Raw genomic sequence first — 13,203 nt, 5'->3', positions numbered from 1 at the left:
ATCACCGCCGGTGAATGTAACAGTGCTTTTTGCCTGGAGTTTGCTGGATCGGTGGTATTCGGTCGTGCGCACCCATGCTTTTATTCCGACCAATTGGTCTGGAGGGAGCGGAGCGAAGCTCTTTTTCTGTGTTGACATCAAGTGACTATGGATCCATGATGAATGTCGGAAGAAGAGAATTTCATGAAGGCCGGAGGGGAGGACTAGCTAAGGGAGGTTCAAGTCTCCGCGCTGTTGAGGGACTTTCTTGGTGTTCCGGGCTTCACAACAACGGTATGAAAGTGGGGGCGACAACACAGGTGAAGTTCAGAGTCCTACCTTTCAGGGTGAAAATTCAAGGTCTGGCCTTAACTAGTTGTGCCTGACAATGACCTTGTTGGAGGCATTGTTTTAACAGCGGGGACTATCTTCAGGGTGAAAACCTAAGATCTTTGATCGGGTGACAATGGTGTTAGAGCACTGTTCCCTTCTTGGAGGCGTCGTTTTTGGAGAGTCTGTATTTCAGGTGTTGTCTTGGTGGTGGATGTATTGCTGTTGTTAGGCCCGAGATACTGTAGTGGGACTTTTTTTTCTTAGTTTTCTTTTCTTGTTTTTGGCTGTGTGCATCCGTAGTGCCATTAGGGTGGTGCGTTGTTGCAGAGGCTGGGTGTAATTGGTATCTTTTGATATTAATATATTCCCTTTATCGAAAAAATGTGGGTCGAACAAATTAACATAGAGTAGTGTGCTGGATATATAGAGGGGCACGACGATCCCGTGTCAACTTGTTACTTCCTCCGGTTTAAAATAATTTTTAGGTAATTATCTTGAACCGGAGGAAGTACTTGATTCTGCTAGCTCCTAAAATATAATCCACTAGCTCTTTTCCACAAACGAATAAGTCTCCTAGCTATAGTGTAGCCTAACGCCAAGCATGTGTCTGAACTACTACATCATCACATATGGAACATGAGCCATCCGACAGTTATAAACTGGCATATCAAGAGCCTATATATGGAGCTGAGAAACAATATTAATATGTTAGCATCTTTATAACACAAATGACACATCATAACATTTTGACCATATGAGGATACATTAATTTTGGTACATGCCATGAGCAATATTTCCTGTCTATATCGTTATGTCGGAAATACCAGCTTATATTTGCAGAAGGCAAAAACGCTGAGTTGTGGACGTGGGAAAACACATGAGTCGGATGAACTGATGAGCTATGCCTATGACCCGGCATTCAAATTAAGAAATTGCTTCAAACATTATTATTAACAAATGCAAACTCCCACTCCCTTAGTGCGCCTGAATGATAAAATGCTAGTATTTTTTCTCTGCCACGCTAGCTAAGCATATGAGAAAGAAGATTAGGGAATGCCTTGTACCCTCCTGGTCGGTATACCTCAAGTTGATACGCATGTTAGGTAGAACAAACTACTAACAAACTACGTATTAATCCTATCGTTTCACAGCCCCTCTCAATCTAAATTGTTCTAAGTTAAGATTGTGACAAAAACTATTATGTAGCCTCTTGGTCTTCAGACTTGTAAACCAAACATCCAACATCCAAGTTCTTGTGCACCACTTGTTCTTGCACAAATGAAAATCAATTTCCATGCTTGGTTTACGCATGGAAGATTGGATTGGCTGATAGATACATCGCTCCGAGATTATCGCACCATAGAATGGGTGCTCTTGGCTGAAACACTCCTAGCTCTCCAAAAAGAGACTGCAACCAGATAACTTCAGTTATCACATTTTCCATGGCCTTGTACTCCGTCTCTATACTAGTTTTGGATACATCGTAGCATGCTCTCGCACATTTCCTGGTGGATTGCCTGTCATATGGACATCCTGCCTAGTCAACATTGGAAAAAGCACTAATGAGAATAGAAGAAGACTTGCGGAAAATGAGTCCCATAGCACTATTCCCTCTGAGATATCTCAATATCCTTTTGACCGCGGTCCAATGTGAAGTTGTTAGCGAGTGGAGAAACTGATAGATCTTATTGACTGACAATGCTATATCTGGTCTGGTCAAGGTAAGGTACTGAAGCCCACCTACAATATTCTTGTATCTGCATGGTTGCATCTTATGGGCCGAGACCATCTCCTTCTACCAAGAAAGCTTTTCCGAGAAAGAGAGAGAAGACCATGCATCTTATGGGCCGAGACCATCTCCTTCTACCAAGAAAGCTTTTCCGAGAAAGAGAGAGAAGTCGCAACAGCCGTTTATCCTTTCTTATTCACACGAGCTAGTACCTCGGTCACATACTTTGTTTGTGTAAGATGCGGTCCCTCTGAGACCTGTACACCTCAAAACCGAAGATCACCTAAATCCTTAAGCACAAACTGATTAAGGCCATGAAGTAGTGTTGCGACGGCTGTGGAGGAAAATCCTATGACAATGATGCCATCAACATACACGAGAACATAGATCACAACCCCTCCATCAATCTTCACAAACAGTGATACGGTGAGAAGCCAAGTTCCTGCAATCTGGAGATAAGTCTTGAGTACCAAACCCTATAGATGCATGTTTTAATATACATGGCCTTGTCTAACTTGTAGACAAAGTGAGTATAACTCTTCTACTCATACCCATGTATGGTAAAGAACATAAACAAACAAAAACTACACAACTCCTAAGCTAAGCCTTCAAAAGAAAATACCACACGTATACTCGTCGATCTCGGAAATTTCCTTCCCCAAGACGAGTTTCGATCCACCACCTTCAGCAAGGACACGACACATGCGCGCGTCTACATATCCTGATCGCATACTCATCGATGAAGCCGCCTCTACCATATTTCTTTCCGAAAGGAATACAATACATGAAGCCCCTCTGTTACTCGCCCTAGCAATGTCGGCATCCACATTGGTTTTAGCAATCCCTGTTAGTGGAGGCAACCACGTCGCCCTAGTACTCACATTGGGTTTTCTTACCACTAGTGTCACTAGCTTAGGATTATCTTGTTTTTGAAGCTTTCCGGGGGGGGGGGGGGGGTCTGAACCTGGATATATTGCATCAGAGAGAGTTTATATGTTACATTGAGAACATTGTGAGAGATGGTTCGCCACAGATGGGCGTCCACTCGTATATCCGCTTGATTGGAACAGTGTGACCACAGTGTTAAATTTGAGATGTTGTTTCTAATTTTCATGGCATCTGTCTGATCTATAGCTCTTAATACTTTGGCATTTCTTGCATCCCAGATCTTCTAGAGAATTACTAGTCCGATATATTTCCATATCGTGCGAGGTAGGTTATTGGGGAGCGGTGTGGACCAAATTTTGGTGAGGTAGTTGGCATGGCAGAGGAGGAGACGACGGCCATGGCGGCGAGATTCGCGGGGGTCTCGGCCAGCGGCAGCGGCGGCGCTGAGCTTTACCAACTTTAAACTGTTTTTTTGGGAATAGCTGGCGAGGGAGTGCAGTTGAGGAAACAGGTGGAGAAGCTCGTGGGTGACAGCGGTGGAAGTGGGTGTCAAGGGCATCGTTTAGGTAGGGATGGGCCGGCATCTAAGTGACCTTTGCAGTTTCTGGTAGGGAGTATTTGGGCCCAACTCTGGAATGACAGGCCCAAGCCTTATACAGCCGGTTATTTGGGCCCAACTCTGGAATGACAGGCCCAAGCCTTATACAGCCGGTTGAAATGCCGCAACACTGTATTATCGCAAAACTTTTTCTCAAAAGAAAAATCGCAGAACTAAACTTTTAAAATATTCTAGAAAGATCAATATTAGTCGAATACTCCACATGCTATACTTTTGTGCATTTCGCATTTTTGGCTTCCCCGGTCGTGGGAGCCAATAAAAACCAGTGGCGGATCTAGCAACTTAGAACCGGGGTCGGCTGTCACACTTTACAGTTCAATGTATGAATACCATAAATTCAATAAGACTATCAAATTTGTAGAGAATGCACTATGAATAGTATAAACTTGTCTAAATATGATCATGATTCCTACTTAAATAGTCACATAATAGGCCTTAAGTTGTCAAGAAACTAGTGTTAAAGTGTATAGAATAAATAGCTTTGCACATTTTGACAGCGTGCCATGGCATCTATGGAACTCCACTGAATCCTCCCTCAATATTTTTTCGCCCATTGATAGCTAACCTGAGCAACTGTTATAGCGAGTTTTTTTTAGAGGAACCACATATTTCATTAATAGAAAATCAAGTTACATGAATCAAGAAACGTGGAAACTGAAAAACAGACCAAAAGAAAATAGATTTCCTAGAAACTTTGCAGATAGAACCCTAAAAGATGGAAAAATACAGAGCCATCCCTAGGGTTTTCTGCACTCACCGATACTAGCGGTCGATGCCAACCTCCAACGCCGCCAAAGCACACGCTTGAGGAGACATCGAGCCTCCACCATTACCAGATCCAAAGAAGTACCATCGTCAACGAGGCTTTGTGAGTCCATGAACAGGCCCGCTGCAACCAGTGAGGCATATGTCTTTCTGGCACGTCGACCGGGGGATGTCCCCGTACTTCCTTAAACCAAGATCCACCGCATCTCGTCGACGAAGTCGGTGAACAACGACCGATCCACCACCTCTGAACCAACATCCTCGCTCCAGAGCATCCACCTTGCCCCGATCCCCAACGCCGTCGTGGAAAATGACAAACGCCAGTGACACGTCGAGAAACAGATCTCGCTAGATCTGAAGAGTGGCGAGAACTGTCGATCTGAAGAAATGACAAGCACATGTTGCCATCAACTCCGAGACGCCGCCGTGAAGGTCGCCGCCGATGTGGGAGTAGAGTTGAGGCAGATTTATTTGCCCGGGCGTCGCTTCCACCACCCCAACGACGCACCACAACAGACAAACACTAGCCCTAACTATAGAGAGGAGGAACGAGGTCCCCCTCCTTCCTGCCACCGGAGCCGCAAGGAAGGAGAGGGAACCAACGTCTTGGCTGGTGGAGATGGGCGCCCCCGCCTAGGGGAGGACGAGCGGACGGGAGCTCTTTCGTTCGTTATAGCGAGTTTTACAAGGAGGACCCTTTTCTTTTCTTTTTTTGAGAAAAAGGACCCTTTTCAAATATTCATCAAAACATTTTTCTCTTAGCAATCACGCTTCGTATAGCTTCCGCCCTATCCCGTGCCATTGTGTACACACATGAGCGAATCTGGACAAATATGTACTGTACTATTTTGGGACAGAAAGAGTATGATATATGTGCTTTGTCCCTACGTCGGTCATGTTATGTCAGGTTGCTATCAGACTTTAATGTATATGTTGATGAAAGAAGATTTCTTGCATACCAACTACTCCATGGGCAATATTTATTTTGATAGAATTGTGATACGGACATACGGACGTATGGCACGTTGCCTAAACACACAAACTTGCATGCTAGAAGGGGGGAAAAGGACGTCCCTGCAAGGAAGACGGGATCTTTGGGTTAGATTCCATAATTTACCACGTGAGCCGCTTGTGTAAATCATAGAGGGTAGTACAGTACTAGTATTTACATGATCAAGAGAATCCTTCTCGCCTGGGGTGATCAGTGTTTTGTTTGCTGAAACCGTGCTTACCGCACGGTGTGAAGCAGGCTCCCGAACGTTGCCTTTTAAGCGGCCTCGTGTTGATCTGAGTTAGCGATGTGGTACTAATAAACAAACGTAAAACACACCACACGTACGGAGGGAAGGCATTGCAAGGCTGGCAAACTAGGAACGGGTCGCCGTCGCCGCGCTGGATCCAAATGTCACTGCACGGATCGTACCCCCACGGCCAGCGTGGCGAGGTTAGCGAGCGCCAATGCGAGAAGCAGCGGTGGCGGCCATAGCGGCGAGATTCACGGGGTCTCGGCGCAGGGCGGCACTGAGCTTTACCATGGTGGTGGTGGAGAATTAGGGATTCGTTTGGCTTCTGATCTCTTCGGATCTGGTGGATGGGGAGATGTGGTGACTGCATATGCTGCTGGGAGTGCATCCTCGACAACCTCTCGCTAGTCTCGTGCTGGCTCGCCGTCGACTCTCATGGCCGGAAGGCGGCCACTCCCAACCTGCACGCCATTGTCCAATCTCTGGTGCAAGGTAACACTCAACCTCCAGGCTATGCCGATTCGAAGGCCCTTCAATTCCGGTGCGATAAGCTCCCGCTGCAGCGATCCAAGTGGTCATGTCCCCGGTGTCGCTGTGGTAGTTCGTGGCCGGAATTTCTGCGAGCAAGGTGGAGAAGGATCTGGACCTGGACATGATTGCTTTCTCTGTTTTAGTTCTGAGGTCTGTTGGATATATGCCCAAGAGGCAATAATAAAATAGTTATTGTTATATCTTAATGTTCATGATAAATGTTTACATCCCATGCTATAATTGTATTAACCGAAACATTGATACATGTGTGTTATGTAAATAACAAGGAGTCCCTAGTAAGCCTCTTGTATAACTAGCTTGTTGATTAATAGATGATCATGGTTTCGTGATCATGAACATTGGATGTTGTTGATAACAAGGTTATGTCATTGGGTGAATGATATAATGGACATACACCCAAATAAGCGTAGCATGAGATCAAGCCATTAAGTTCAACTTGCTATAAGCTTTCGATACATAGTTACCTAGTCCTTCGACCATGAGATCATGTAAATCACTTACACCGGAAGGGTACTTTGATTACATCAAACGCCATTGCGTAAATGGGTGGTTATAAAGATGGGATTAAGTATTCGGAAAGTATGAGTTGAGGCATATGGATCAACAGTGGGATTTATCCATCCCGATGACGGATAGATATACTCTGGGCCCTCTCGGTGGAATATCGTCTAATTAGCTTGCAAGCATGTGACTGGGTCACAAGAGATGACATACCACGGTACGAGTAAAGAGTACTTGTCGGTAACGAGGTTGAACAAGGTATGGAGATACCGATGATCGAACCTCGGACAAGTAAAGTATCGCGTGACAAAGGGAATCAATATCGTATGTAAATGGTTCAATCGATCACTAAGTTATCGCTGAATGTGTGGGAGCCATTATGGATCTCCAGATCCCGCTATTGGTTATTGGTCGGAGAGGAGTCTCGACCATGTCCGCATAGTTCACGAACCGTAGGGTGACGCGCTTAAGGTTCGATGTCGCATAAGTAGATTCGGAATATGAGATGGAGTCCGAAGTTTGTTCGGAGTCTCAGATGGGATCCAGGACATCACGAGGAGGTCCGGAATGGTCCGGAGAATAAGATTCATATAAGGGAAGTTGATTTCTAGGTTTCGGAAAAGTTCAGGATTTTTTCGGTGAAAGACCGAGAAGGTTCTAGAAGGTTCCGGGGTCCCACCAGTGGGCCCACGATCCTAGGAGGCCTAGCATGGGCCGAGGGGATGCACCCTAGCCTATTGGGCCAGGGTCACATGCCCCTCAAGGCCCAGGCCGGCCACCCTTAGGGTTTTCCCCAAAACCCTAGGGGGGATCAACTTGGGAGGGAAGAAATCCCCTCCCCCCTCTTGGCCGCCGGCCCTAGATGGGTTTGGGGCTTTGGGGGGCCACCCAAACCGACCTCCCCCTATATAAAGAGGGGAGGGGCAGGGGGTGCTCACCCCCATCAACCGTTGACCTCTGGCCGCCTCTCTCTCCACCAATAAACTGCTCCGGCTTAGGCGAAGCCCTGCAGCTTTTCTCCTCCACCACCACCACCAAGCCGTCGTGCTGCTGGGATTCCGAGGGGATCTACCACACCTCCGCTGCCCGCTGGAACAGGGAGAGGACGGGCTTCATTGACACCGTACGCACGACCGAGTACGGAAGTGCTGCCGGATTGCAGCACTGGATGATCGACTACATCAACAACGAGATCTAATCTCGTAGGCTTTGGAATCTTCGAGGGTTAGTCTCACATACATCTCGTTGCTTCAATCTTGATAGATTAGATCTTGCCTCTTTCTAGATTGGTTCTTGGTTTTGTTCTTATTCGCGGTAGGAAATTTTTTGTTTTCCATGCAACGAACCCATCAAGGTCCTCTATATGCGATTTGCCAGGACTTGGTTGTAATTTATTTTCTCTTAAAGGTCCTATATGTAAGTTGTATCTCCACCGCTCTATATTAATGCAATCATCTAGGTCCTTCTGGACTTATCCCCGTTAAAAAAAGGCGACTAGGGATCCCAGCCGCCTCCCGCTGTCTGCTTCAATGGCATTTGGGCCATAGAGGCGGAGTGGATCTCGGCCCCGTCATCGGGAGGGTTCCGTTCCCCTGGTTTGTAGAGTTTTAGTTTGGTGGGGCAATGTTTAGATGGTGATGGCGGCGTCTTGTTCAATAAATTCTCCCCTGCTAGTTCTTGAAGTTTTCCCCTGCTAGTTCTTGAATTTTTTCTCTAGCTAGGGGAACTCCAGATTTTCATGAAGCTTGGTTAGTACTTCTTCCTCTCCGGGACGGATGTGGTCTTTTTGACCCATTCGGTGACTTTCCATCCGCAACAAACAACGTCAGGCCGTCTCAAGGAGAAGCGGCAGCAACCGTTAACACTGTTTAGAGGACTAGAGGTTGAAGACGAATGGAATCTGAAGAATTTCTTTGTAATTTTCGTTTTTGTTAAGATTCTTTGTATTGTTCGATGTTTCTCTTAATATCAAGGTTCTATTCGCAAAAAAAACTATTTTTTTGGAAAGAGCGGAGGGAGTGCAGTTGAGGAACGAGGTGGAAAAGCTTGTCAGCTTGTAGGTGACAACGGTGGAAGTGGGTGCCAAGGGAATCGTTTAGGTGGGTATGGGCCAGTATCTAAGTGAGCTTTGCAATTTCTGGTATGGAGTATTTGGACCCAACTTTGGAATGACAGGCCCAAGCCTTATACAGCCGGTTGAAATGCTGCAACACTGTATTATCACAAAACTTTTACTCAAAAGAAAAATCGCAAAACTAAAGTTTTAAAATATTATAAAAAGCTCAATATTAGTCGAATACTCCACATGCTACACTTTTGTGCATTTCGCACGCTTGACTTCCCCGGTCGTGTGAGCCTATAAAAACTAGTGGCGGATCTAACTTAGAACCGGGGTCGGGTGTCGCAATTTACAATTCAACCGTATAAATACCATAAATTCAATAAGTTTATCAAATTTGTAGAGAATGCCCTATGAATAGTATAAACTTGTCTAAATATCATCATAATTCCTACAAATAGTCACAAAATAGGCCTTAAGTTGTCAAGAAACTAGTGTTTAAGTGTATAGAATAAATAGCTTTGAACATTTTGAGAGGGTGACATGGCACCTATGGAACCCCACTGAATCTGTCCCTGAATAAAAGCTTAGCCGCCAGGCGTTAACTCCAGTTTTTCACCCATTCATAGCTAACATGAGCAGCGATTAGAGCGGGTTTTACAACTATGCAACTCCATGTGTGATGTGTCCATAGCTGCTTCATACCTTATGACCAAACTGAACCTTGGTAATTTGGTCTGCTTTATTTTGTTTTGGGGCACTTCTCGTATATGTATGATCTGATGGATCAAATGTATACAGTATATTGACTAATGCCTAGTTGCCTACAAATGTATATGGCTTATAATTAGAATTCTTTGTGTTTTTCTTTATCTTGGCGCGTCAGAGATTATTTTTTGTGTCCAAGTGGGATCGCAACTGACATTTGTTATCTAGTTGAAAGTAGAGTCGCAACTAACATTTGTTGCCCACTGCAAATGAGAGAGAAATGCTCCAAAACCAGTGATAACGTCAAATTTCTTTTTGTCCTAGTTGCAAGTAGGGCCACAACTAACCTTTTGTTGGCCAGTTGCAAGTGGAGTTGCAACTTTTAATCTGTGCTAACTCTGATTTTCTCTTTGCCCACTTGCAAGTGATGTCGCAACAAACCTTTGTTGCCAAGTTGCAAATGGAGTAGTAACTGAGAGTGTAATGCTCTGAAATCCGCACTAGTTTGTCTTTATCCTGGTTATCACAACTAACCATTGGTCGCCCACTTGCAAGTGGGATTGCAAGTGAGAGTGAAATGCTTTGGAATCCGTGCTAAAACCTAGTTCATTGTTGTTAAAGTTTGCAAGTGAATTTTGCAACTCGGAGCGAAATGCCGCGGGAAACCCAAATTTTGTCTTTTTGTTCAAGTTGTAAGTGAGATCAAAATTGACTCTTTGAAATGTCAACATTCTAGGATTGAAATATTTTTTAAATATGAAATTTTTTACAGAGTGGAATTCTTAAAAATCTAAAAAAACACGTTGAGTGATTTTTAAAAAACAAACTTTTTAAAAAGGTGAACATTTTTCAAAAATTAATTCTACATGTTTTTCCATGGATGGTTATTAGTTGGGGACATACTACGTTTGTATTTACTAGAGGAATCTATAATATCTAAATAGGAGCAACCCACTAAGTTGAATTCTCTCAACATGCAAGGTATCCACCTCATCAAATATCTTTGAGCAATTATAGGCTGCCACATAATTATTCATCATATATTTTTCACAAATCTATAATCTTAAGCCACGTCAGAGGTTTCAGCTACTTCACGAGGAAATAGAAAGGCGCTCTGTATTTACTTCTTTTTCCCTTCCGACGAATCAGTTCATTCTCTTTTCCAATGCGACTTCTCCTTTCCACTTCTCTGTATAATTGATGGAGTTAATGTTTCCCACTCCCCACAAGCCTACTTTATTTAAGAGTGATCTGCCATGTCCTCCACTGATTCAGGCCTCGGGCCTCACCCCATCATCGCCGCCATCTTCCAGGTTTTGCCTCTACCACATCGCCGGCCTTCTTTAATCCATGCATGGTCACCGGTTCATACCACCCACGCACACCGAATCATACCAAGGCAGCCTTCGCGATGTGTGTGATGCAAGACGTCGGCAAAGGGAAAATTGTTGTTACTCCCACGGTGGAGTGGATTTAAGCAAAGCCTCTATGACCTTGGTCTCTGTGCTCCCACGGTGGTAGTTCCATCCCTGTACATGTCAGGTAGCATAAAGCCTGTTCTGGCTAGAATCAAATTAGCACGTGGTCTGTTATGTTTTGGTTGTCCTCTGATAAGACTGATATGGTTCAATCTGTATACATTGCATGAGGTGTTGCCGGCCAGTTTCATTGCTTCAATATTGCAGGCCAGCGCCACTGATACATCCTCAACCGCTTCTCAGTACTCGCTTCCGATGGCACTTTATCTGCCTTATACGAGCCACTCCAAGGTTTAAATTTCCAAATCAGCAAAAAAATGCAAGTGCAGAACGCACATGGCTGCGGAGTAATATTTATCGGAAGACAGTCGGTGAGTCTTGCGTCTATTTATTCATTGGTTCACAGCACACGATTCATACCATCGATCCTTTTTCTTGCAGCTTGAAGATTCAAGCTAGGAGCAGCGACTGTAAAAATTTCCTTCCAAATGTTAAAATATTCTTTGGACATCCCATTCCTCACTCTAATGTTACATCTGAGCTCAAAATAGGCATAATCCCTATTTCCTTCTGGAGTAATGGGGTCTGAAAGTACAGGGGGAACAAAAGTGCAGAACGTCTGAAGATATCTACAATAATAATTATGATATGAGCTCGCATGCATACCTCCGGGGATATTTTCTTATTTGGACACAGCAAATAACACAAGTCTTTCCTTTTCTTTCATTTTCATATGAAGGTGTATTAGCAAAGTTAACACAACAAAAACCATGTCATTTTATTCAGAAAGAAATGCACCTTGAATGTTCAATAAATTATTCCGCAGCAACGCGCGGGATATCAACTAGTGCACATACATGTTGGCCGTATGCGCCTGTCTCCCGCTTGGGCCAGGCCCAACTAGGCAAGAGCTTGAGTGTTACGGACGAACGAGCGAACAAGTGTAGAAATAGCTTTGGAGTTAGGTATAGGAATATCCCTACGACATTGTTAAATAAAATCGATCAGATTAATCAATCTACCGAGAGCTACATAATTCTCAGTAAATTGAGCCTTAGAGCAAGTACAATAAATCTTAATCAGCTAGCTATAAGGATTAAAGTAGCATATTATTGCTTAATTGGAGGAGAGAGAGGAGGAGAGAGAAAATGAGTGGGCTCTTATGCAAGAGTCAGCTCTAGCACGTGCTCCTAAGTATTTTGTGAGAGTGAAAGGTGGGTCATATATTGATAAAGTACTATATTTTTTTAGCTCACTATTATATATGTTGGCTCTAAGTTGGCTATAGATGATATTACGCTTGTCATATAGCCAGCAGCTAGCTATACTATTAAACTTGCTCTTAGTCACACCTAACCTATTACTTAAACTGAAGATCGAGGTAGGTCTAGAATTTAATGCAGATATAACTTTATATCTCTATACTTGATACACCATAGGTAAGATCGACCGCAACTATATATGTACATAATGAGTGGGTGGATCCAGCAGCGATAAAATTGTCTATGCATAGTTGTGATTCAGGGAGCATGCAAATGCAAGGTGCAGGGCACAACAGATTAGTAGTAGCTTGTGCAATTTGATCATTCTTGTTCTTGGTTCTCTTCTGTTGAATTCACTAGCTTGTTGGATGATCAAGATAGTAACACAACTACGGAGTACGTTTTTTTAGAGGAAGATGGAAATGGTAGGTCTCAGGATGATAAAATACCCCCGACGGGACAAGCCAGACTAGTTAGGTCACCAAATATGGCAATGCTGAAAGGAACTAAGCAATGTGAAAAAGGCGAACTGGAAGGGCTTGGCCTCCCCGAGTGATGCACACGGCTAGCTCCATCTCCCTTCAGCTCCCTGGCTACTTTCCCTAGCTACCCTTCAGCGAGAGCAGCTATACTAGCAGTGCATGGCGTGTCCTAATTCAACCAAGCACACGCTATTTTCTTAACTCTTCAGCCTAGTAGGCAGTGGCGGACCTAAAAAAAATCTTGGACGGGCCAAGCTAAAGAAAAACACAAAAAATTCTAATTCTACGCCATATACATTTGTATGCAACTAGGCAATAGTCAATATACTGCATACATTTGATCCATCAGATCGTACACATATGAGAAGTACCCCAAAACAAAATAAAGCAGACCAAATTACCAAGGTTCAATTTGGTCATAAGGTATGAAGCAGCTATGGACACATCACACATGGAGTTGCATTGTAAAGTGGAGGACCCTTTTCAAATATGGATCAAACATTTTTCTCTTAGCAATCTCACATGGAGTATGCCCGTATCACAAAGGTTACGTTCGGGAGCCTGCTTCACACCATACCAACTAATGCCGTATGGGTACTGGTCG

The sequence above is a fragment of the Lolium rigidum genome, chromosome 3 (genome assembly GCF_022539505.1).
Source record: "Lolium rigidum isolate FL_2022 chromosome 3, APGP_CSIRO_Lrig_0.1, whole genome shotgun sequence".
Classification (NCBI taxonomy): Eukaryota; Viridiplantae; Streptophyta; class Magnoliopsida; order Poales; family Poaceae; genus Lolium; species Lolium rigidum.
Note: the sequence above shows the minus strand (reverse complement) of the source record.